The following is a 26,173-nucleotide window of genomic DNA, read 5'->3' as shown; positions in this document are numbered from 1 at the left end:
AATGGTTTGATTCAATAAGCTGCACTGCTAAAGCAGCACAACTTAATGTGAAGGAGCTGCCGCTAATGCATGCCTTACATAGCAGCGCTGCTATGTAAGGAGCGTGCCTTCCTTAAACAGGAGCATGCCTTCCTAAACATAGTTACTATGTATAGGAAGGCACACTCCTATCTAAGCAAGGCACACCGCTTACATAGCAGTGCTGCCATGTAAGGCATGCATTAGCGGTCGCTCCTTCACATTAAGGTGCGCTGCTTTAGCAGTGCAGCTTAATGAATCATGCCCAATTTTTTCAGTTACTGTGGAGTTTCATCCCCCTTTAAAGAGACACTGAAGCGAAAAAAAATATATGATATAGTGAATTGGTTGTGTACTATGAATAATTACTAGAAGATTAGCAGCAAAGAAAATATTCTCATATTTTTATTTTCAGGTATATAGTGTTTTTTCTAACATTGCATCATTCTATAATATGTGCAGATTACACAACACTCAGCATTCAAAATTAGTCTTTCAGAGCAGTCTGTGAAGTAATGACATCTCCTCTGGCAGAGGAAAAGTAAATAGTCCAGGAACAGTTGAGATAATAAAAGTCAGATAACAGCCCTCTCCACGACTAACGAGCTTAATGGCTTGTTTGCATAGAGATAACAACTGGAGTTTCTCAACTCCTACTGCACTGGAAACAATTAGACTGATGTATCTGATCTTAATGTTTTATTTCTTAGCTGTACTACACATACAAATCATAATATCATCTTTTTTTTTGCTTCAGTGTCTCTTTAAGGCTAAGTGGGATGAAACTCCACAGTAACTGAAAAAAATTAAATTAATCATTTAATAATAAATTATTTATTTCGCTTACCTATCCTGTTTTTAGGGTTCACTGTCAGAATTAAGCAAAATGTAACCTGAAAAAAGAAAATAATATTTCTCTGTGATACCAAAGGTGACATCACTTCTGTTCCCACTTGTGGCTTACTCCTGTCCCCACTTGTGGCCTGCTCCTGTCCCCACTTGTGGCCTGCTCCTGTCCCCCTCCGTGTCCCCAGTGTCCCTGTATGAAGCAATTAGCAACGGCAGCTGCAGGTATTACTCACCTGACCCGAGGGTGCCTGCAGCGGCTGCAGTTCCCCACTGTGTCCCTGGCATCCTCTTCCTATGTCCTGTGCTCTTCCATTACCCCCAGAGACGGATCTAGGGGGGGGGGGGGCAAGCGGGTATCTTGCCCCAGGCGCAGTTTGTTGAATTCTTAAAAAGGCGGCAAAATGAATGGCAGTTTAGGCGCCAAATCCTGACCTTTAGGCGCTAAAACCTGAGCTTGCCCCAGGCGCAACTTGGTCTTGATCCATCCCTGATTACCCCGGCAAATGTAATTAAGCAGCGGCACCCGCAGACATCACTCACCGTCCTTAGAGCTTGCATGATAAACCGCTTGTCTCATTCACTCCTTCCCCCAGTGCTGTCCGCGTCTGTAATGATGCAACCAGGAAGTATCGGCACTAGGGGGAAGGAGTGAATGAGACAAGTGGCTAATCACGCTTCCCTCTACATAGGTATCAGTATGCAAAGCAGTTGATTTTGGTGCCCGGCACCCAGCTTCGGCGATAGGCAGCAATAGCAGCAATGCTATGCTGCACGACCCCGTGTAACGGTAATTTGGGGCCAAGGTGTTTGCCAGACCCTGAGTTACACATCTCTCCGAGTTGCGACAACTCAGAGGGGGAATAGTATTTAACACCACTGGGGAGTTCAGTGTTCTCCCCAGGATTTTTTTCCAGCCGGGTGGCATGAAAAAGTAGCCGGGTGGGGTGCGAGGGGGAATGCGGGGCAGGTGCAACTCTACCTACAGCATAAGAAGAGGATGAGGAGGCGAGCTGATGACAGCCGGTTGCTCACCAAACTTAGTTAGGTGATGCACCTGTCTAAAAGAGCCTGGAGAGAACACTGAACATGGGTGTTATAGTTGCATTTCGTACGGGGTGATTATTGCATTTAATATGGGGGGGGGGGGAGGGGGGGTAATTTCACGTTTCATACAGGGGTGTTTGTTGCATTTCATAAAGGGGGTGATTTTTGTTTTTCATATGGTTGTTATTTGCTGCTGGGGTCCAGCGGTATTGCAGATAGTAAACAGGGGTCGGTATAGTAAATTATCTGCAATACTGCTGGACCCCAACAGCAAATAACATCCATATGAAATTACATACATGTGAACTCTGCAAGAATCACCGCCACACACTGTCCTTTCAAGCCACCTGCACATACCCTCAACACTGGATCTATGTTCCATTTTTTCTATTTTTGCAGCAGCAACTTTTCACAGACTTTGCCCAACTAGTACAGCCAGAGCTGGATTTGTAATTTTTACTGCCCTAGGCAAACTTTTCACAACTGATCTCTGGCAGATAAAATCACTTATATTAAATCTGCCAGTTGCTTCAATCAAGTAATGTATGGGCACTTACATCTTATGGGCAACCAAGCAAGCAGGCAGATGAGACAGACAGCATTCAGCAGCAGCCTCCATCCCCAGCAAGTCAGCTAATCTACATTGCTTATTGTTTATTTGTTTACCAGACCCTTGAAAGCTCCGTGTACTCTCCGCAGACTCTGCACTATATCAGATAAGAAGTGCATTAGCAGAGGTCTGCTCACACCAGAGGAAGGGTGATTATCAATCAGTTCATGTGCAGAGTTCTGAACTTCACCAGCACTGCATGCTTCAGAGCTCGTATTGTAGAGATAGAGAAGCAACCGGGAAACAGAGGGGGCGGGGCGTCAGAACGCATTGCCGTGCACTGGATCTGGAGCTGAAGATTCATGCAGCCAGGGCACACAGGAGAGAGAGACGCTGTGTGGATACGATCCCTGGGGGGAGGGGGGAAAGAGTGTCTGCAGCTTCATGCTCTCCCAGCCTCAAGTGACAGGACTAGTTTCCCTGCGCTGTTTGTATTTACCTGGCGGCTGCCTCTGCTAGCTGAGCTGCTTGCAAGCTAACAGACACAAGCAGCCAGCAAAGCGAGGCATAGAAGAGGCTTTCCGGTATAGCGGTGACAGACAGTTAACCAGCCCTGCCCCTCACAACCCACCCAGCCAATCGGTGACAGACAGTTAACCAGCCCTGCCCCTTACAATCCACCCAGCCACTCACTGCTCAAGCAGGTCACACAGGCACGCTCCTGCAGTGTATAGCGAGAGCCGAGCACTTATTTATAGCAGGCAATAGAACGCTCTGCCTGCGTGACATCATCAGCCTTAGCAAGGTAGGTGGGCGGGACCTCAAAGCAGCCGGGCGGCCCGCCCACTTAAAGAGCCCTGGGGAGAACACTGTCGGAGTTTAGCGGGCAGCAGGGAGAGCTGTCATTCTGCTCATCCTGCACTGAACTGCCCGGTGCCCCCATGAGATGTACTCACAACCGCCAAACTAAGCCACTGCTCACAGTAAGCCACCACCCATAGATAAGAGGGACAACTTTAAGACACACCCCTACCACAATGCCCCCACCGCAACCCTCGTCAAGCATATCACAAAGAATTCAGACTCAAAAGACAAGCAGTTTTATAAATCAGACCACACTGTCCTACCATCATTAGTTCTCCATTTTAACATTTAAAAATAAGAAATATATCTATTTAATTAATGGTAATAAAGTTTAGAGTCAATTTTTTTCCGTAGAAAGATACATACAAGTACACAGCTCTGTACATTAGTCCTGAAAGAGGGACACATGAGGAAAAAGGGGGACAGAGGGACAGGCTTCCCAAATAGAGGCTGTCCCTCTGAAAGAGGCACAGCTGGGAGCTATGAGATAGCCAGTACTTACAGGATACCACAACTGAAATGTGACATAATGAGATAGACATGTGTATGTACAGTGCCTAGCACACAGATAACTATGCTGTGTTCCTTTTTTTCTTTCTCTGCCTGAAAGAGTTAAATATCAGGTATGTAAGTGGCTGACTCAGTCCTGACTCAGACAGGAAGTGACTACAGTGTGACCCTCACTGATAAGAAATTCCAACTATAAAACACTTTCCTAGCAGAAAATGGCTTCTGAGAGCAAGAAAGAGGTAAAAAAGGGGAATTTCTAATCAGTGAGGGTCACACTGTAGTCACTTCCTGTCTGAGTCAGGACTGAGTCAGCCACTTACATACCTGATATTTAACTCTTTTAGGCAGAGAAAGAAAAAAAGGAACACAGCATAGTTATCTGTGTGCTAGGCACTGTACATACACATGTCTATCTCATTATGTCACATTTCAGTTGTGGTATCCTTTAAACACTCCCATTCAAGTAAATGGGAACTTTTTTACTGTACTTTTAGCAGCGTTTGAGTAAATGTGGCGTTCCGATCCCAGTTTTCGTTGGCGTTCGAGGCGACCCTGTACGCTACATGTAGCGTCTTGGGACGGGTCACCGCCGCTGCTAATGGCCCCCTGTGGGGACGAAAAACGGCGACCGCAGCTCAAAGCCACAAAAAGCCGAAGAAAGCCCCAATGCGCCGGCGCCAAGATGATGCCGAACGCAATGCTGCTGAAAGCTGGGCAGACGTCCGTGTTAACCAGTCTTTAGTGTTAATGTAAAGGATACCACAACTGAAATGTGACATAATGAGATAGACATGTGTATGTACAGTGCCTAGCACACAGATAACTATGCTGTGTTCCTTTTTTTCTTTCTCTGCCTAAAAGAGTTAAATATCAGGTATGTAAGTGGCTGACTCAGTCCTGACTCAGACAGGAAGTGACTACAGTGTGACCCTCACTGATTAGAAATTCCCCTTTTTTACCTCTTTCTTGCTCTCAGAAGCCATTTTCTGCTAGGAAAGTGTTTTATAGTTGGAATTTCTTATCAGTGAGGGTCACACTGTAGTCACTTCCTGTCTGAGTCAGGACTGAGTCAGCCACTTACATACCTGATATTTAACTCTTTCAGGCAGAGAAAGAAAAAAAGGAACACAGCATAGTTATCTGTGTGCTAGGCACTGTACATACACATGTCTATCTCATTATGTCACATTTCAGTTGTGGTATCCTTTAATGGTGGGGATACACGGGTCGACCGGCGGGTAGCCGCCGGATCGACCCCAGCCGCGTCCCCGCGGATCGATTACCGCTCGCCCCCGCCAGCGCTTCCTTATCAGCAGGGGCGTAGCAATAGGCCCTGCAGCGCCTGCGCCCGCGGGGGGGCCCGGCCCCCCCCTGGGGCCCGCTCGGGGCCGTTTTTTGGGGGCTGGAGGGGTGGCAGCATGAGGGGAGAGGGGAAGTTCCCCCCTCTCCCTCACCTCGGGGCTCTCCCCTCTGCGCTCCCCTCCAGCTAGTGAATGTGTGTGGGCAGCGGCGGCGGGATACATACCTTCTTCCTTGCGTTCCATCGCCGCCTTCTCGCTCTAGCGGCTGACGTCACTTCCGGAAGCGGAAGTGACGTCAGCCGCTAGAGCGAGAAGGCGGCGATGGAACGCAAGGAAGAAGGTATGTATCCCGCTGCTGCCCGCTGCCCACACACATTGAAATTCTGCAGGGGGATTTTCAGGTGTCTGCTGCCCACATTACGATTTTCAGGTGTCTGCAGCCCACATTACGATTTTCAGGTGTCTGCTGCCCACATTACGATTTTCAGGTGTCTGCTGCCCACATTACGATTTTCAGGTGCCTGCTGCCCACATTACGATTTTCAGGTGTCTGCTGCCCACATTACGATTTTTTGGTCACTGCTGCCCACATTGCGATTTTCTGGTCACTGCTGCCCACATTGCGATTTTCAGGTGTCTGCTGCCCACATTGCGATTTTCAGGTGTCTGCTGCCCACATTACGATTTTCTGGTCACTGCTGCCCACATTGCGATTTTCTGGTCACTGCTGCCCACATTACGATTTTCAGGTGCCTGCTGCCCACATTACGATTTTCAGGTGCCTGCTGCCCACATTACGATTTTCAGGTGCCTGCTGCCCACATTACGATTTTCAGGTGTCTGCTGCCCACATTACGATTTTCTGGTGACTGCTGCCCACATTACGATTTTCAGGTGCCTGCTGCCCACATTACGATTTTCAGGTGTCTGCTGCCCACATTACGATTTTCTGGTCACTGCTGCCCACATTGCGATTTTCAGGTGTCTGCTGCCCACATTACGATTTTCAGGTGTCTGCTGCCCACATTACGATTTTCAGGTGTCTGCTGCCCACATTGCGATTTTCAGGTGTCTGCTGCCCACATTACGATTTTCAGGTGCCTGCTGCCCACATTACGATTTTCAGGTGTCTGCTGCCCACATTACGATTTTCAGGTGTCTGCTGCCCACATTATGATTTTCAGGTGTCTGCTGCCCACATTACGATTTTCAGGTGTCTGCTGCCCACGTTGCGATTTTCTGGTGTCTGCTGCCCACATTACGATTTTCTGGTGTATGCTGCCCACATTACGATTTTCTGGTGACTGCTGCCCACATTGCGATTTTCTGGTGACTGTTGCCCACATTGCGATTTTCTGGTGACTGCTGCCCACATTGCGATTTTCTGGTGACTGCTGCCCACATAAGGATTTTCTGGTGACTGCTGCCCACATTAGGATTTTCTGGTGTGTGCTGCCCACATTATGATATTCTGGTGACTGACTGCTGCCCACATTAGGATTTTCTGGTGACTGCTGCCCACATTACGATATTCTGGTGACTGCTGCCCACATTAGGATTTTCTGGTGACTGATGCCCACATTGCGATTTTCTGGTGACTGCTGCCCACATGGCGATTTTCTGGTGACTGCTGCCCACATTGCGATTTTCTGGTGAACTCTGCCCACATTACGATTTTCTGTCCCACATTACGATATTCTGGTGAACGCTGCCCACATTACGATTGCCTGGTGAATGCTGTCCACGTTACAATTTTCTGGTGACTGCTGCTCACGTTACGATTTTCTGGTGAACTCTGCCCACATTATGATTTTCTGGTGAACTCTGCCCACATTATGATTTTCTGGTGAACGCTGCCCACATTACGATTGTCTGGTGAATGCTGTCCACGTTACAATTTTCTGGTGACTGGTGCCCACATTACGATTTTCTGGTGAACTCTGCCCACATTATGATTTTCTAAAGGCCCACATTACGATTTTCTGGTGAACTCTGCCCACATTACGATTTTCTGGCCCACATTACGATTGTCTGGTAAAATGCTGCCCACTTTACAATTAATTTACAGTGAAACGCTGCCCCATTACGATTATTTGGCACCTATGGGGGGGGGCCCCATCCAAATATTCGCAGGGGGGCCCAGTGATTTCTAGTTACGCCCCTGCTTATCAGCTCTCGATTCCCTGCCATTGTCCGCAGGCGGGAATCGAGCGGGCGGGGGTCGAGTGGCTTGATCGGGCCAGCTGAATATTATCAGCTGGCCGGATCAGCTGGTCGATACACGGTACAGAAACGTACCGCGTATCCCCAACATAACACCGAATCCCGAACACCGGCGGCAAACACGGGGCACACGTCCAATTGAACCAGCCCTAAAAGACAACCACTAGCAATACAATAAATGTACATGCTTAAAGAGAACCTGAACTGAAAATAAAAAGTCTAAATAACCATACACAGGTCATACTTCCCTCCTGTGTAGTCTACTCCTCAATCTCTCCTCTCTTGCGTCCCATTTGTCCACTGAGATCAATGGATTTCTCCGTCCTTCATTTTAAAAATGGCCATTACCCCATAACAGCTTCCTGGTCAGCACACTGTTAAACTGCAATATCACCCACCTGAGCCATAGGGAAACATGGACATTACCTTGCACATTCAGTTGTAACTGACAGCTGCTAATATATAACTGACAGCAACTGGTATATTTCAGTTCTGACAAAATATTGTCAGAACTGGAAGGGATCACTATAAAAAGAAAATGGTGAGCTTCTGAGAGGTACTGATGGTGAGGTTAATATGTAATAATCATTTGCAGCTACATCATGTGTTTATTTTAAATAATTTTCCTCACTTCAGGTTCCCTTTAAAGAGACACTGAAGTGAGAATAAATCTCGCTTCTTGTCTCATAGTCAGCAGGGGCATGTGTGCCCCTGCTAAAACGCAGATATCCTGCGGCTAAATGAGGGTCCCTGACCCCCCCCATGCAAAATCTACGACCAACTTGGTCGTAGATTTTGCTGCTCTTGAGGCAGGGCTAACGGCTGCAGCCCTGCCTCTCAGCGCCGTCTATCAGCGGCGCATCGCCGCCTCTCCCCCGCCCCTCTCAGCGAAGGAAGACTGAGAGGGGCGAGGGAGAGGCGGAGATACGCGCTGACAAACACGCAAGAGGCAGGGCTGCGGCGGTTAGCCCTGCCTCAATCCGGTGAGGGACCCCCGTTTAGCCGCAGGATAGCGGCGTTTTAGCAGGGGCACACATGCCCCTGATGACTATGAGGTCTGAAGCGAGATTTATTCTCGCTTCAGACTCTCTTTAATGCACACATACAGGAAATAAAGCAAGTTATCTTTATGACAGAGCCTTCCCCTTAACAAGAGGGCATACCTCACAACTTTTTGAGATGAGAAAGAGGGACACTTAAACCATAGCTCCCAACTGTCCCTTTTTCGGAGGGACAGTCCCTTTTTGGGAGCCCTGTCCCTCTTTCACCCTCATTTGTCCCTCTTTCAGGACTTTGTCCCTCTTTCTATGTAAATATATATATTTCTATACTAAAATGTGTTTGATTGACTCTAAACTTTATTCCCAACCTTTGAATTGATATATTACTAATTTTAAAATGTTACTATGAAGGAAAATGAACCAGGATAGAAAGGACCAGTGTGGTTTGAATTATAAAACAACATATGTTTCTTATGAAATATATATGGTATGTGTGACTAGAGGCATGGTGAGGGCGTGGCCAGGGGTGTGGCAGGGGCATGGCTTGAGGCTGCATTTCCACTTGTGCGGTGCGAATCGCCGCGGTAAAAATTTGCATGCGGATGCGAATTTCGCATGCGGGTCTATACGAATTTTCATGCAAATTCGCATGGATGACGATGTATGCGAATTTAACCATGGCAGTGCTGGTGTGCTTTTCCATTGTTTCTATGCGAATTCGCATGAAAATTCGCATACCCAAACCTCATGCGATTTTCCTATTAAATACATTGTATGCGATTCGCATAGCGGTATGCGGTATGCGAATTCTGATGGCTCTGCCATGCGAATTTTTTCTGCACAGAAAAACGCAAGGAATCCTGACAAGTGGAAACAGTCCCATTCACTTGTATTGCTATGCGAATTTCCATGCAAAAACGCATGCGAATAGTGGAAATGAGCCCTGAGTGTCCCTTTTTCTCATCTCAAAAAGTTGGGAGGTATGCTTAAACCACGCCCCTGTCACACCCCCTAGTCACGCATGCCATAAAGATTTCATAAGAAAAATATGTTGTTTTATAATTCAAACTTCACTGGTCCTTTCTATCCTGGTTCATTTTTCTTCATATTAACATTTTTTAAAATGAGTAATAAATCAATTTAAAGGATTGGAATAAAGTTTAGAGCCAATTAAAACTCATTTTTCTGTAGAGAATATATATATTTGCACAGAAAGAGGGACAAAGTCCTGAAAGAGGGACAAATGAGGAGGAAAGAGGGACAGGGCTCACAAAGAGGGACTGTCCGCAGGGCCGTATCTATTAAGAGGCACCCGTGGGCCGGTGCCATGGGCGGGTCCTCGGGGGGGGCGGCCACCTGTAGTTCAATAATTTTTTTTTTATTTTTTTTTATTTTTTTTTTATTCATAATTTTTTTTTTAAATTTTTTTTTTTTTATTTGCCCGGGGGGGGGGGGGCGGTGCGGAGAGCGCACCTACAGACGGAGAGGGGGGCTCTCACCCCCGCCCTCCAGCACAGTGGCAGCGGCCGGACAGGAGTCAGGAAGTCAGGACATGATCCTGAACTCTGCATGCCGCCTCCTGGTCTAGTGACGTCACTAGACCAGGCGGCGGCATACAGAGTTCACGATCATGTCTGCCACTCTGCTGGAGGGCGGGAGCAAGTCGGGAGAAGCGCGAAGGACACGCTGGCAACTGCAGCCCAGCTACCCAGCCAGGAGCCAGCTCGCCCAGCCAGCCAGGTACCCAGCCAGCCCGCTGCCCAGCCAGGTACCCAGCCAGCCCACATGCCCAGCCAGGTACCCAGCCAGCCCGCTGCCCAGCCAGGTACCCAGCCAGCCCGCTACCCAGCCAGGTACCCAGCCAGCCCGCTGCCCAGCCAGGTACCCAGCCAGCCCGCTGCCCAGCCAGGTACCCAGCCAGCCCGCATGCCCAGCCAGGTACCCAGCCAGCCCGCTGCCCAGCCAGGTACCCAGCCCGCATGCCCAGCCAGGTACCCAGCCAGCATACCCAGCCAGGTACCCAGCCAGCCCGCTGCCCAGCCAGGTACCCAGCCAGCCCGCTGCCCAGCCAGGTACCCAGCCAGCCCGCTGCCCAGCCAGGTACCCAGCCAGCCCGCATGCCCAGCCAGGTACCCAGCCAGCCCGCATGCCCAGCCAGGTACCCAGCCAGCCCGCTGCCCAGCCAGGTACCCAGCCAGCCCGCTGCCCAGCCAGGTACCCAGCCAGCCCGCATGCCCAGCCAGGTACCCAGCCAGCCCGCTGCCCAGCCAGGTACCCAGCCCGCATGCCCAGCCAGGTACCCAGCCAGCCCGCTGCCCAGCCTGGTACCCAGCCAGCCCGCTGCCCAGCCAGGTACCCAGCCAGCCTGCTGCCCAGCCAGGTACCCAGCCAGCCTGCTGCCCAGCCAGGTACCCAGCCAGCCCGCTGCCCAGCCAGGTACCCAGCCAGCCCGGTACCCAGCCAGGTACCCAGCCAGCCTGCATGCCCAGCCAGGTACCCAGCCAGCCTGCATGCCCAGCCAGGTACCCAGCCAGCCCGCTGCCCAGCCAGGTACCCAGCCAGCCCGCTGCCCAGCCAGGTACTCAGCCAGCCCGCTGCCCAGCCAGGTACCCAGCCAGCCTGCTGCCCAGCCAGGTACCCAGCCAGCCCGCTGCCCAGCCAGGTACCCAGCCAGCCCGCTGCCCAGCCAGGTACCCAGCCAGCCCGCTGCCCAGCCAGGTACCCAGCCAGCCTGGTACCCAGCCAGGTACCCAGCCAGCCTGCATGCCCAGCCAGGTACCCAGCCAGCCCGCTGCCCAGCCAGGTACTCAGCCAGCCCGCTGCCCAGCCAGGTACCCAGCCAGCCCGCTGCCCAGCCAGGTACCCAGCCAGCCCGCTGCCCAGCCAGGTACCCAGCCAGCCTGCTGCCCAGCCAGGTACCCAGCCAGCCTGGTACCCAGCCAGGTACCCAGCCAGCCTGCTGCCCAGCCAGGTACCCAGCCAGCCTGCATGCCCAGCCAGGTACCCAGCCAGCCCGCTGCCCAGCCAGGTACCCAGCCAGCCCGCTGCCCAGCCAGGTACCCAGCCAGCCCGCTGCCCAGCCAGGTACCCAGCCAGCCGGCTACCCAGCCAGGTACCCAGCCAGCCTGCAAGCCCAGCCAGGTACCCAGCCAGCCCGCTGCCCAGCCAGGTACCCAGCCAACCCGCATGCCCAGCCAGGTACCCAGCCAGCCCGCTGCCCAGCCAGGTACCCAGCCAGCCCGCATGCCCAGCCAGGTACCCAGCCAGCCTGCTACCCAGCCAGGTACCCAGCCAGCCTGCATGCCCAGCCAGGTACCCAGCCAGCCCGCTGCCCAGCCAGGTACCCAGCCAACCCGCATGCCCAGCCAGGTACCCAGCCAGCCCGCTGCCCAGCCAGGTACCCAGCCAGCCCGCATGCCCAGCCAGGTACCCAGCCAGCCCGCTGCCCAGCCAGGTACCCAGCCAGCCCGCATGCCCAGCCAGGTACCCAGCCAGCCCGCTGCCCAGCCAGGTACCCAGCCAGCCCGCATGCCCAGCCAGGTACCCAGCCAGCCCGCTGCCCAGCCAGGTACCCAGCCAGCCTGCATGCCCAGCCAGGTACCCAGCCAGCCCGCTGCCCAGCCAGGTACCCAGCCAGCCCGTATGCCCAGCCAGCCCGCATGCCCAGCCAGGTACCCAGCCAGCCTGCATGCCCAGCCAGGTACCCAGCCAGGTACCCAGCCAGCCTGCATGCCCAGCCAGGTACCCAGCCAGCCCACTGCCCGCTTTCCCAGCCAGCCCACTGCCCGCTTTCCCAGCCAGCCCACTGCCCGCTCGCCCAGCCAGGTACCAAGCCAGTACACTGCCCGCTCGCCCAGCCAGGTACCCAGCCAACCCACTGCCCGCTCGCCCAGCCACCCAGCCTGCCCGCTCGCCCAGCCTGGTACCCAGCCCACTGCCCGCTCGCTTAGCCAGGCAGTGGCTGGAAGTGTAATGGTTAAGGACTCTGCCTCTGACACAGGAGACCTGGGTTCAAATCTCGGCTCTGCATGTTCAGTAAGCCAGCACCTATTCAGTAAGGAGTTTCTTGGGCAAGTCTCCTTAACATTGCTACTGCCTACTGAGTGCGCTCTAGTGGCTGCCTCGCAAGTGCTTTGAGTCCGACAGGAGAAAGGCGCTATACAAATACTTGAATTAATTACTCAGCCTGCCCACTGCTTGCTCACCCAGCTACCCAGCCAGCCCACTACCCGCTCACCCAGCCAGGTACTCAGCCAGCCCACTGGTGTTATGCTGCCCACTGTGTGATTTACTGCTGAAATGCTGCCCACGTTGTGATTATTTTCTGGTGAAATGTTGCCCACATTGCAATTATTCTCTGCTGAAATGTTGCCCACATTGCGATTATTCTTTGCTGAAATGTTGCCCACATTGGGATTATTTTCTGGTGAAATGTTGCCCACATTGCAATTATTCTCTGCTGAAATGTTGCCCACATTGCGATTATTCTTTGCTGAAATGTTGCACTCATTGCGATTATTTTCTGGTGAAATGTTGCCCACATTGCGATTATTTTCTGGTGAAATGTTGCCCACATTGCGATTATTCTTTGCTGAAATGTTGCACTCATTGCGATTATTTTCTGGTGAAATGTTGCCCACATTGTGATTATTTTCTGGTGAAATGTTGTCCACATTGCAATTATTCTCTGCTGAAATGTTGCACTCATTGCGATTATTTTCTGGTGAAATGCTGCCCACATTGCGATTATTCTTTGCTGAAATGTTACACTTGTGATTATTCTCTGCTGAAATGCTGCACACATTGCGATTATTTTATGGTGAAACACTGCCACATTATGATTATTTGGCACCTATGGGGGGGGGGGGCCCATCTAAATTCTTGCAAGAGGGCCCAGTGATTTCTAGTTACGCCCCTGACTACTACCTAAACTGGGGATACCTATAGACCTGGATATCTATACTGGGGACACCTATAGTATGTCTACATTTGGACACCTATAGACCTGGCTACTGTACTTATACTAATTATTTATATAGCGCCAACATATTACGCAGCGCTGTACAGAGTATGTATTGTTTTGTCACATAACTGTCCCACAGAGGTGCTCACAATCTAATCCCTACCATAGTCATATGTCTATGTATGTATCGTAGTCTAGGGCCAATTTTTAGGGGAAGCCAATTAACATTATACTTATCTGTATCGTATGTTGTTGGGATGTGGGAGGAAACCAGAGTGTCTTAAGGAAATACACACAGACAAAGGGAGAACATACAAACTCCTTGCAGATGTTGACCTGGCTAGGATTCGAACCAGGAACCCAGCGCTGCAAGGCGAGAGTGCTAACCACTACGCCATCATGCTGCCATACCACTGTACTATATTGTACTTACATCTTCAGCAGTACTTCACGGAGTACGTAGTCATGTCACTGACTATCCTCTGAGGAACTTACAATCTAATTCTCCCATAGTCTAATGTCCTACCATATTATTATGTATTTATATAGCACTGGCATATTCTGCAGCACTTTGCAGAGAACAGTCATGTTACTGACTTTTCTCAGGGGAGCTCACACTCTAATACCTACCACTATTTTGTGCGAGAGAACACTGGCTAATGTGTGGGTTTTTTTTTTTGGGGGGGGACATTTCCTACTTGCTTTTTTAAGGTCACTCTACTCATACCCAGGGAGAAACCATGGCCCCACTGACTTTGGGCTGCACTGTTACGAGGATATTTTAATTAGCCACACCCACAGCGTTATGGACACGCCCACTGCATTCTGTGGCCACGCCCACTTTTCGCCGTTCTCCTAGGGGGCGCCGTAGGTTTGGTGTGCCTAGGGGAGCCCAAACCCTAAATACAGCCCTGACTGTCCGTGCAAAAGAGGGACAGTTGGGAGCTATGCAAGAGGGAAACACAAGTCTGCACCCTGCTGGTCACAAAAAGGCACCCATCCCACCTCATGCACTCCTCTGAAAACGTCAATGCCTCACATTATAAATGATTCAGCTCAGTCAGGAAACCGACGACAACCACCCTATGCAGCCTTCTAGTCAGTCATATAATGCTGGCGTCTACTTACTTATCTCTGCGCGCACAGACTTTTCCGGCCTACGAGCGTCTGAATCACACAGCACCCCCTGCTGGAGAATGCAGCATCACACAGCCAGCATAACGAGTGTTCTTCTCATCACCATTGCAAGTGGTGTGCCCGCTATTTATGCCCCGCCCACTCCTTATTGCGGACTTGTCGCAAGCAGTACAGTCAGCTGCTGATATATTTTTTGCTGGGTCTCTGGTCTGGAGCAATGCAGAGAATGTTTGCAGCAGGACAATTAATTAGTCTGTTTAGATCAGCTGTGTATCATAAATATTAAAGGATTCACAGAAAGAAAACACTGCTTGCTAGGAAACTGCAGTGCATGCGGACAGGAGAGTAATAGAGGAGAAAACCTGGAAAGGCAGGGAGTCATCAGAGACCACAGTTTTAAGACTGCAGAATTTCAGAAAGCATTTTTAAAGAGACACTGAAGCGAAAAAAAAATGATGATATTATGATTTGTATGTGTAGTACAGCTAAGAAATAAAATATTAAGATCAGATACATCAGTGTAATTGTTTCCAGTACAGGAAGAGTTGAGAAACTCCAGTTGTTATCTCTATGCAAACAAGCCATTAAGCTCTCCGACTAAGGGCTGGTTCACACGGACGCTTGCGGAGCGTTTACCGCAAGTGTTCGGACCGTCGCGGTAAATGCTCCCATTCAAGTGAATGGGAGCGTTTACACCGAGCTTTTGCACGCTTTTACCCGAACGCGCCGTTCGTGTCCCAATTTTCGCAAGCGTTCGAGCTGCCCCTGGAAGCGACATGTAGCTTCCAGGGGGCGGCCAACCGCGACGGCTGATGTTCCCCTAGGGGAAGAAAAAACGTGACGCATCGTAACGCGACCGAAGGCTACTGAAAGCCTGACCGCGCAGCCGCCGCAACGCCCCCAGACGCGACGCCACGCAGACGTCCGTCTGAACCAGTCCTTAGTTAGTCGTGGAGAGGGCTGTTATCTGACTTTTATTATCTCAACTGTTCCTGGACTATTTACTTTTCCTCTGCCAGAGGAGAGGTCATTACTTCACAGACTGCTCTGAAAGACTCATTTTGAATGCTGAGTGTTGTGTAATCTGCACATATTATAGAATGATGCAATGTTAGAAAAAAAACACTATATACCTGAAAATAAAAGTATGAGAATATTTTCTTTGCTGCTAATCTTCTAGTAATTATTCATAGTACACAACCAATTCACTTTATCATATATTTTTTTTCGCTTCAGTGTCTCTTTAATGCCATTATCCAATTCCTTATGCTACGTACACACATGCGACAACGATCGTTCGTTGAGAACGACGAATGAACTTTTAATTGATGAAAGAACAACCTAAGTAAAGTTAGTTTTAAAAGGTGTGTAACGATCAGATCGTTAGAACGAACGTTACATCACGTAAAGCAACTATTGCGCCTGCACATAAAAATGAGAAGTTTCAGGGAGAAATAGTGAAATGCGCATGTCAAGCCTAGTACGAACGACCGTTTCCAACGATGTACTACTTTTGCAAACGATCGTCGTTGGTTAAAATCCGCCGAGACAGAACTTTCTTTTGTAGCGATTTGGCTCGTTCGTCGTTTGCCTTAATAGTCGGTGGTTCGTTTTTTGTAACAATCGTCGTTGGTAAAGATCGGGGAACAATCGTTACAAACGACTATAGTCGCATGTGTGTACGCACCTTTAGGCAGTGAGCGCACTTGTCAAAGCATTTTCTCTGTGACTCCTCGGTTTCTGCATTTGCTTTGTGATTTCCTGCATGCAATTTTCCGCATTAGTTTGCGATTTTTCGATCATGGCAGACAGTGCGTAACTGAGGAGCTTGGGGCCCTGGTGCAAGTTTTACATGGGATGTCACCTCAAGCATTCTATTGACGTTAAACCCCAAAACCTACTAAGGACAGATTTAGTGTCAGAAAAGGCGTAATCTGAGTCAGGAAACAGTGAACGCTACTATTCAATGCACAATAGAGGTGTTCATTACCAGCACAGCACCAACGAGAAGCTGATAAGATGTATGAGGCCTGGAACCCACTACAAAACGCTATCGTTAATCGCAATCGCTAGTGTTTTGTATGAGCAGTTTGTAAGCGATTTTATGAGCGTTTTAGGGAGCGATTTTAGAAAGTGTAATCAATTTGCCAGCGGTTGTGTAGCGATAAGCATTTTAAAGTATGATTGGTCCTTTCACTTATTTTTAATTTTGTTACAGTACATTAACTTAAAACGCTAGCAAAATCGCTCCGTGCAAGTTTTGATGAGCAATTACGCCAGTGATTATATACTTTACATTAAAGCGCTAACGCTAACAGAATGCTGCATGTCCTGCGTTTCCGATTTTGCTAATCGCAATCGCTTCTGTGGAATTTGCACCATCCATTTACATTGGCAGAGCATTTAGGGAAATCGCTAGCGATTTCTCACGCTCCCTAAATGCTAAAAAAATCGCTCTAGTGGGTTCCCGCCCTGAAGGAAGGTCCCTAATAGGCCCCTCTGGTCCAGGGTCCCTGGTGCGGTCACAACCTTTACATCCCCTATTGCTACGCCACTGATAGCAGAACACATCGTAATTGCAAACTCACATGTTACTTGGAAACAGTGGCGTTCCTACCTAAGGGCGCAGGGGGGCGGGGCGCACCGGGTACCAGTCAGCCAGGGGGGTGTCGCCACGACCCCCCTACACCTGACTAAGAAGGGGAAGAGCAGCGCTAGGAGGAGGGGTGACAGCAGGGATAGCGGCGGGGAGGGGGAAATATCCCCCCCTCCCTCACCTGGGTCCCCTCCTTCTGCCAATCTTCTCCCCCCAAAAATGCGGGCAGCGGGCCGGTGGCAGTGGGCAGCGAGCAGGCGAGCGCGGAGTATACTCACGTTACTTCCGCGTATCAGCCTGGAACGCTGCGTCACCGTCACGTGCCTCTTCTGCACCTCCAATCATTGGAGGCGCAGTAGAGGCACGTGACAGCGACGCAGCGTTCCAGGCTGATACGCGGAAGTAACGTGAGTATACTCCGCGCTCGCCTGCTCGCTGCCCACTGCCACCGGCCCGCTGCCCGCATTTTTGGGGGGAGAAGAGAGGCAGAAGGAGGGGACCCAGGTGAGGGAGGGGGGGATATTTCCCCCTCCCCGCCGCTATCCCTGCTGTCACCCCTCCTTCTAGCTACACGGGGGGGGGGGGGGGGAACTATACTACCTAAACTGGGGGCCACTATACTAGCTGGCAGCTGGGGGCCACTATACTGGAGGCAGCTAAACGGGGGGGGGGCACAGGGCACTATACTAGCTACACTGGGGGCATCTATGGGGGCCACTATATTACCTAAACTGGGGGGGGGGGGCACCATACCAGCTACAATGGAGGCAACTATACTATCTAAACTGTGGGCCACTATACTAGCTATACTGGGGCAACTATGGGGGCCACTATACTAGCTATACTGGAGGGCAGCTCTACGGGGGCCACTATACAAACTACACTGGGGGCAGCAACACTACCTACATTGGGGGCAGCAGCTATGCTGCCTATCCTGGGGGCAACTATACTAGCTATATTGGGGCAACTATACTACTTTCACTGGGGGCAACTAGCTACCTATACTGGGGGCAACTGCTAGCTACCTATACTGGGGGCAGTGGCGGCACGGGGGGGGGGGGTGTGCTTTGGGTGCACCCCTTAAAATTCTCCAAGCACCCCCCAGCGTGAACTGACTTTCGGCATCTAATAGACGCCGTATCAGTTCACCGCAGCGGCAGAGCAGGGCTATAGTAAAATGTCCGAAGCCCTTCTCTGGAGACTTTGGGAGTTGCTGGCTGCAGAGGATCGTGGGAGCTGCGCACTGGACGGAGGCCGGAACAGGAGCTCTGCTGCAGGTGAGTAAATGTTTTTTTTTTCTTTTTAATTTATATTAGCAGCCAGGGGTAGCATTTATGTTCTGGCCAGGTCTGCTACACGATTGAAGTGTTTTCTGGACAGGTCTGCCACACGATTGCATGTATTTTCTGGGCAAATCTGCCGACATGATTGAACGTATTCTCTGGGCAAATCTGCCGACATGATTGCATGTATTTTCTGGGCAAATCTGCCGACATGATTGAACGTATTCTCTGGGCAAATCTGCAGACATGATTGAACGTATTCTCTGGGCAAATCTGCAGACATGATTGAACGTATTCTCTGGGCAAATCTGCAGACATGATTGAACGTATTCTCTGGGCAAATCTGCCGACATGATTGAACGTATTCTCTGGGCAAATCTGCCGACATAATTGCATGCATTTTCTGGGCAAATCTGCCGACATGATTGCATGTATTTTCTGGGCAAATCTGCCGACATGATTGCATGTATTTTCTGGGCAAATCTGCCGACATGATTGAACGTATTCTCTGGGAAAATCTGCCGACATGATTGAACGTATTCTCTGGGCAAATCTGCCGACATGATTGAACGTATTCTCTGGGCAAATCTGCCGACATGATTGCATGTATTTTCTGGGAAAATCTGCCGACATGATTGCATGTATTTTCTGGGCAAATCTGCCGACATGATTGAACGTATTCTCTGGGCAAATCTGCCGACATGATTGCATGTATTTTCTGGGCAAATCTGCCGACATGATTGCATGTATTTTCTGGGCAAATCTGCAGACATGATTAAACGTATTCTCTGGGAAAATCTGCCGACATGATTGAACGTATTCTCTGGGAAAATCTGCCGACATGATTGAACGTATTCTCTGGGCAAATCTGCCGACATGATTGAACGTATTCTCTGGGCAAATCTGCCGACATGATTGCATGTATTTTCTGGGAAAATCTGCCGACATGATTGCATGTATTTTCTGGGCAAATCTGCCGACATGATTGAACGTATTCTCTGGGCAAATCTGCCGACATGATTGCATGTATTTTCTGGGCAAATCTGCCGACATGATTGAACGTATTCTCTGGGCAAATCTGCAGACATGATTGAACGTATTCTCTGGGCAAATCTGCAGACATGATTGAACGTATTCTCTGGGCAAATCTGCAGACATGATTGAACGTATTCTCTGGGCAAATCTGCCGACATGATTGAACGTATTCTCTGGGCAAATCTGCCGACATGATTGAACGCATTCTCTGGGCAAATCTGCTGACATGATTGAACGTATTCTCTGGGCAAATCTGCCGACATGATTGCATGCATTTTCTGGGCAAATCTGCCGACATGATTGCATGTATTTTCTGGGCAAATCTGCCGACATGATTGCATGTATTTTCTGGGCAAATCTGCAGACATGATTGAACGTATTCTCTGGGAAAATCTGCCGACATGATTGAACGTATTCTCTGGGAAAATCTGCCGACATGATTGAACGTATTCTCTGGGAAAATCTGCCGACATGATTGAACGTATTATCTGGGCAAATCTGCCGACATGATTGAACGTATTCTCTGGGCAAATCTGCCGACATGATTGAACGTATTCTCTGGGCAAATCTGCCGACATGATTGCATGTATTTTCTGGGCAAATCTACCGACATGATTGCATGTATTTTCTGGGCAAATCTGCCGACATGATTGAACGTATTCTCTGGGCAAATCTGCCGACATGATTGAACGTATTCTCTGGGCAAATCTGCAGACATGATTGAACGTATTCTCTGGGCAAATCTGCACACATTACGTGTATTTTCACCCGGGTTCACGTCAAATTACAGTTAGCTCCGCCCTCATCCGGTCATGACCACGCCCGCATGTTGTAGCGCCACCCATTTTTTGCCCCTTTACCTTTTTTGGGGGGGGGGGGTGTCTTATAATACCCAGCACCGGGTGTCAAATGCCCTAGGTACGCCACTGCTTGGAAAAAAGCAGAGAGCTGATTTAAAATCGCAGGAATGATTCAAACGTATGCAATTCCCAAGCTAGCCATTGGTTAAAACATGCAGCAATCAGATAAGTGTGCTCCCTGCCTAAAGCTTAGGTAAAGGACAGGCAGAACAAAATGAATAAAAAAAGAGGTGAGGGGGCAAAGCTAACCAATCAATTTCCAAAATGTACCACCTACACTGCTATGCAGGAGCTCACGTAGAACAATGATGCCTGCCCTGGCACACACCATGCAATTTTTACTTCAAATCGTACTTCTGATCGAGAATGATCAAATCAGGCAAAAAATATGTAGCCTACTGAGTGCCAGCGACCGATCCATCTCTTTCTCGATTGGAAGCAGATCGTACAAGCTGGAAAAAAATCAAACAAATTACTGTCTATTGTTCCGTGTGCATGTCCTTTCTACTAAATTTTGATCGATATTAAATCAGAAAAATCATTGGAAGTTTGATCGGATTTTGCATGTTTGTACGTTAGCTTTCTTCTCTTGCCAATTAATGACAGATCTGAATATTGATCATGTGTTCGGATAGGATCTGTAGTGAAAATTGCATGGTGACACAATTGGCTCAGCTCTGGTATTTCCCAGTAAAATTATTTTATTCTAATTGCACACTCTGTAAGGAAAACATGTAAAACAAGGGCCCTTACCATGCTCTCAATTACCTTTTACACCTATACACTTAAGGCTTGTTCACACCTACGGCGTTTTTTTTTTTTTTTAGCGCTGGCGATTTTTAAAAACGCCCTGAAATCACTATTGCAATGAATCCTTATGGGATAGTTCATATCAGCCACTAGAAAAGAAATTATGTATCCGGGCACCAGCCAGCAATAATGCTTAGATCACACCTTTATTGCATCTACCTGGAATTCCAAACAACGCTATGTAGAAGAAGCAGGTGCTCCTGCGAAACGGCTGTTAGGCCGACTGTACATATCGTTGTTTGGAATTCCAGGTGGATGCAATAAAGGTGTGATCTAAGCATTATTGCTGGCTGGTGCCCGGATACATAATTTCTTTTCTACTGGTTGTATCGTTGTCTTCTTGTCCGGAGGCACAGAGTGTCCACCTGCTACCCCCTGGATCTGCCGGTCTGTGCATCTATTGCCAACCTATCGTTGTACTCTCTTACCTTGGAATATAATAGTTCATACCAGCACGTTGTGTCCGCTTTCCGTTTAGCAAAGCCCTGAATTTACCATTTTAAGGGTGATTTTGCTAAAATGGAAGGTATAGGAAATGCGCAAATCGCTTACAAATCGCTTTTTTCTGGCGATTATCCGGTGATCACGTTTGCACTGTTATGAATAAATACATTGTATTTATTCATTTCCGGGTTATAAAGTTCACTTCCTGACTGAAGTCAGAAAGTTGAAAAACGCAATCGCTCTGCAAAAGAGCTTACAAAGCGCTTTGTACAAAAACGTAACGCGCAGTGGAGCGCCGGGAGGGGGAAAAACATTGTGCAAAAAAGTGCAAAAAGCAGCCATCAACGATTTCGATTTTAGATGTAAACAAAGCCTTACAGATATGCTGGCTAAGCCAAGCTATCCTCTGGAGGAAATGCAATGTTACGAACAAGTGTGTAAGCTAGAGGTGACATGTCCCAAACGATGTGCTCCTTCAACACGCAAGTTATACATTCACTGATGCTTTAATGCCATAGGATAACCGGAGCCAGATCATAAATAAGCAGGGTAATAGCCATAAACAACCAATTTCTCAGCATGCATAAGGTAACCATACATCTAGCGATTTGGCAGGCGATCGACCAAACTTTTCGATAATAAGTGCATGCCGGATCCACAATGCAACAATTTTCAGGCCGAGCATATTGAACGGACATGCTGCAATATTCCGGGCCGTTATGGTCGGTAAGATGCGCGGCGGTGATGGTGAGCATTTTCAGGAGGAGCAACGAAACTCCCAATGCTGTCCCCCCCCTAATGCCAGCCCCCCCCCCCCCCCCGGAGCCCCCCTTCCCCAGTGCTCAGTGCACTATACATTACCTGTCCGTGTCCGTCGCTAGGACCAGGTACCGTCCTCCATCCATACACCCACTCCACATGTTTGCCAGCGCACACGTGGTCGCTTGTGTGACATCACACCAGCAACCACGTGGGGCGCGTGTATGGACAGAGACATGTGTAGAGCACTGGGCAATGAAGGGGGGGGCAGATTAAACATTAGGGGGGGCACCGTCGGGCGGCGTCACAAGGTCAATTCTGGATCCTTTTCAGCATGAAATTGATCAGGAATTGGCCTGTGGTGTGTGGACAGCAAAACATCTCTCTTCGATCTGAGAGAAATCTGTCTCTTGGTCGATCTGTCTATACACCGTCTGATATTGGGGCACCTATACTGTCCTCACAGTCCATATGCAAGCAATATTACCCAAGTGCCGCTAATGTCCTCCACAATACCCATGGTGCAGGAAAAAATAAATCTACCATCCACAGTAGTAGAATCCTTTTGTAATTTAGGGGTTGGTAAATCTTCTTACCCACCATCGGACCAGGGCTCAAAATGCAGCACTTCTGAGATTATAGTGGCATGTTCTGGTTGAATGTGGTGCCACTGTAGCACCAGGCTAGATCATGCAGCCAATAATTAGCGCTCACTCATGTTACACATGGACATAACTCCGCTACAAATGTGTATTGTCTGCAGGCTTGTTCAGGGTGAACCATAAGCGAAGACCACCTGGCTAGGGTTGTTATAAATAACTTAATTTTAAGTAGAAAACAGCCATACACATGTAAATGACATTGAGTCTGTATTTTTATAAACATTATAACTGCAAGGTCAGAGTGATACTATGATTAAGGACCAGTAGGTCTGAAACATGTTAGCTACTGATGCGTGATTGGTGTTTTGGATACGTCCATAATAAAGGATCATTTTAGGACATGTGCGGATCCCTTCCTTTTGCTACAGTCTCCTTGGATTTGCCTTCCTGGTTCCAGCACTGTCCCTGTTCGAGTGAGCGGTGTTCTGCTGCTTCTTTCTCTAAGGTCAGAGTGATGTTGACAGGAAATTTATGGAGGAAGGAAAACCTGTAAAGGCACAGAATCATCGAAGATGATTTTTTTTCTATAAAAATCCAGATTGTATTGTTATGCCAAGAATGTAACTATCCAATTCCTGATAAGAGATGCCTGGTCGATGAAATTCGGGTGACGAATCTCAGGGAATGGGAGAAGAAATTAAACAGAAAAAAACTGTCCTATGCAGCTGCAAGCATGGACTGGGATCGCCTACATAAGACACTGTATTGTAGACCTGAGGAAGCGGGTAGGTTCCGCAAAATGCATTGTCTTTTCCTATGTCCAATAAAATTATTATCTTTAAACCTCCTACCTGATGTAAGACTTTCATTACCCAAGTTTACCCATTGCATACTACATAGGGGCACCTCCTCCCATTATGTGTACTATCCAGTTCCTAAAGATGTGGCAAGAGACAACCAGAGCATAGCAGGAGTCTTGGTAGGTAACAGCATTGAATGAAGTAGGGGGGAGACCATAACAGGACGATTTACATATCCTAACCATGTTTCTTCTAAATATAACTGTATATTAACATTGAGTCTAAATACAGATGCCCTTGAATCGTCCTCTCACTTACCCTAACAAATCCCATTTTTACCTCTATAACAAGAGGTGTGCAAAAAATGCACAAGCAGACAAGTTAATTTGGGAAAATCTGGCCTCAATCATGATTTCCTTGGTCATAAGGCCAAACTTCAGGAATTTATGGTTTTGTCACTATTTCCAAGCAAAAGTAAGTTTCTGAGCTCATATATCTCCCATACCACCTCCTTGTCACATTTGACTCCCTCCTCAAGCCAACATTTATCGATCCCCGCAGGCGGACAATGGTAGAAATGAAATGCTGATAAGGAAGTGCCTGCGGGGACGAGCGGGGATATCGATCCGCGCGCACGGGCGGACGAGTGGTGATGCGCTGGCATCGAGCCACTGGCTTGATACCGGCGCATAAACGAACCGTCTATACCCAGCATAAGACATCAATCTGCACTCCATTGCGTTGTAAAAGTATTCAGAGGCCATAAAGTCATTAGCCCCTGTGATAAGAATCTAGGAACCATTTTGCTGAAAAGGGAAAGTCTACAACTTTTTTCCAAAATGTGACTCCTTTGTTTGTAAGGTTGAACATCTAGTTATCAGAACTTTGCAGCAGTGAGAGACAGATGTTTTTTACGAACCCCAGGGAGCAGGGACGGAGTACAAATTCCAAAGTGTGTGTGCTTCCTTATCTGTGTGCTGGACACATGCAGTCAATATAACAATGGTGCTAGAGCAGAATACGTTTTTTTTCTCCATTCCCTTAGCTGTCAGTCTCTCAAACTTTTCCCCCCACGGGTCCCCTGTGGCTTCTGGGCCCCCTGCAGAGGCATCCCTTGCAGGGTCTATTGTTACGCCCCTGTCTTTTATATATACTTTTAAGTTAGCCAATAAATGGTATCATCCTGATTCAAAACTTCTTGCTTTTACTGATGGCTAACACGGTAATATATTTAGAGCACACTTAAACTAAAATCAAACCTGGGGATTGTAACTTACCTGGGGCTTCTTCCAGCCCCCCATAGTCTGTCAGGTCGCTCTGTGTCCTCAAAGTCCCCTTCATTCTCCCGCTGGCAGTTCCATAAGATCTGTGACTAGAACTCCTGTTGCGCCTACTGCACATGCGCGGCCGCGTCCGCACGCCCTTCTCAGTCACACTTTTGACGCCTCCAGTGTTCTGCACATGTACAGTCCATTCTTTTGAATCTCTTTTAATATTTACCAAAGCACTTAATGGAAAGGATCTATATGATCAGATGCAGACCGACCTCCCTACCTGTTTGCACAATGTCATGTAGTAAGTGCTTTTGAAAATTAATTTAAAGATAACCCGAGGTGGGATTTAATTATGTTAGTGGGGCACAGAGGCTGGTTGTGCACACTAACACCAGCCTCTGTTGCCCCATGGTGTGCCTCCAGGACCCCCCTGCGCGCCGCTATAACCCCCGCAGTGCTAGCGACACACAGCGTGTCGCTAGCACAATGTTTACCTATGCCTGTCTGTTAGCGCCGCTAACCCAATCAGCGGGAGGGAAGGGACGCGGGCGGGTAGCGCCGATACAGAGGAGGCGGGGGAGTGGCGCTAACAGACAGGCATAGGTAAACATTGTCCTGGCGACATGCTGCGTGTCGTCAGCACTGCGGGGGAGTATAGCGGCGCGCAGGGGGGACATGGAGGCACACCATGGGGCAACAGAGGCTGGTGTTAGTGTGCACAACCAGCCTCTGTGCCCCACTAACATAATTAAATCCCACCTCGGGTTCTCTTTAAATTTTAACATTTTTCACAATAGCCGTTTAATAAAATGCAACGTATGCTTCTCTTGCTAAAAATCTGTGAAAAGCAATAAAGAAGCTGGGAATCAAGGTAGTGTGCCAGAGAATACCCCCCAAAAGCATCCACCAACCAGGGCCGGCGTATCCATAGAGGCAAAGGGGGCAATTGCCCCAGGGCCTCAGCACCTGTAGGGCCCCCAAGGTGTGTGTCCCCTCTAGCTATGGTGACTCCATACATGACTGCAGAGAATGAGGAAGAGAGGCGCCGTGGGGAGAAGTCGGGAGTGTAGAGCATGGTGCGGCCTCCTGTGTCCTGCCTGGATTAGGTAAGACCCCAATGTGTGTACACTCTGTATTTGTAAGGGAAAGGAGGATAATGGGGTCCCTAACAATGCTTTTGGGGGCATGTAATGGACACCTAATGATTTTATGTTGTTGGGAATCGGGATGGGTCCTGGGAGTCGGTTCAG

At 48.9% G+C, this 26,173-nt stretch overlaps 1 protein-coding gene across 7 annotated transcripts in view; it reads right to left on the bottom strand.

The window, feature by feature from the left end:
• Positions 1-14,416, bottom strand: part of SYT7 (synaptotagmin 7) — a 945,664-nt gene extending 931,248 nt beyond the window's left edge. For 6 of the 7 annotated variants that reach the window (XM_068261176.1, XM_068261179.1, XM_068261180.1 and 3 more), the window contains exons 1-2: positions 14,363-14,413; positions 866-911 (exon numbers count right to left, since the gene is read on the bottom strand). The gene's annotated coding sequence lies outside the window, so the exon portion shown is untranslated. Of the gene's footprint in view, positions 1-865; positions 912-14,362 lie in introns of all 7 variants that reach the window. The other variant, XM_068261178.1, reaches the window with a different exon arrangement.
• Positions 14,417-26,173: the final 11,757 nt, after the last annotated feature.

This window comes from Hyperolius riggenbachi, chromosome 11, assembly GCF_040937935.1.
Source record: "Hyperolius riggenbachi isolate aHypRig1 chromosome 11, aHypRig1.pri, whole genome shotgun sequence".
NCBI lineage: Eukaryota > Metazoa > Chordata > Amphibia > Anura > Hyperoliidae > Hyperolius > Hyperolius riggenbachi.
The sequence above is the reverse complement of the archived record's forward strand: the minus strand, read 5'-3'. Positions and strand labels throughout refer to the sequence as shown.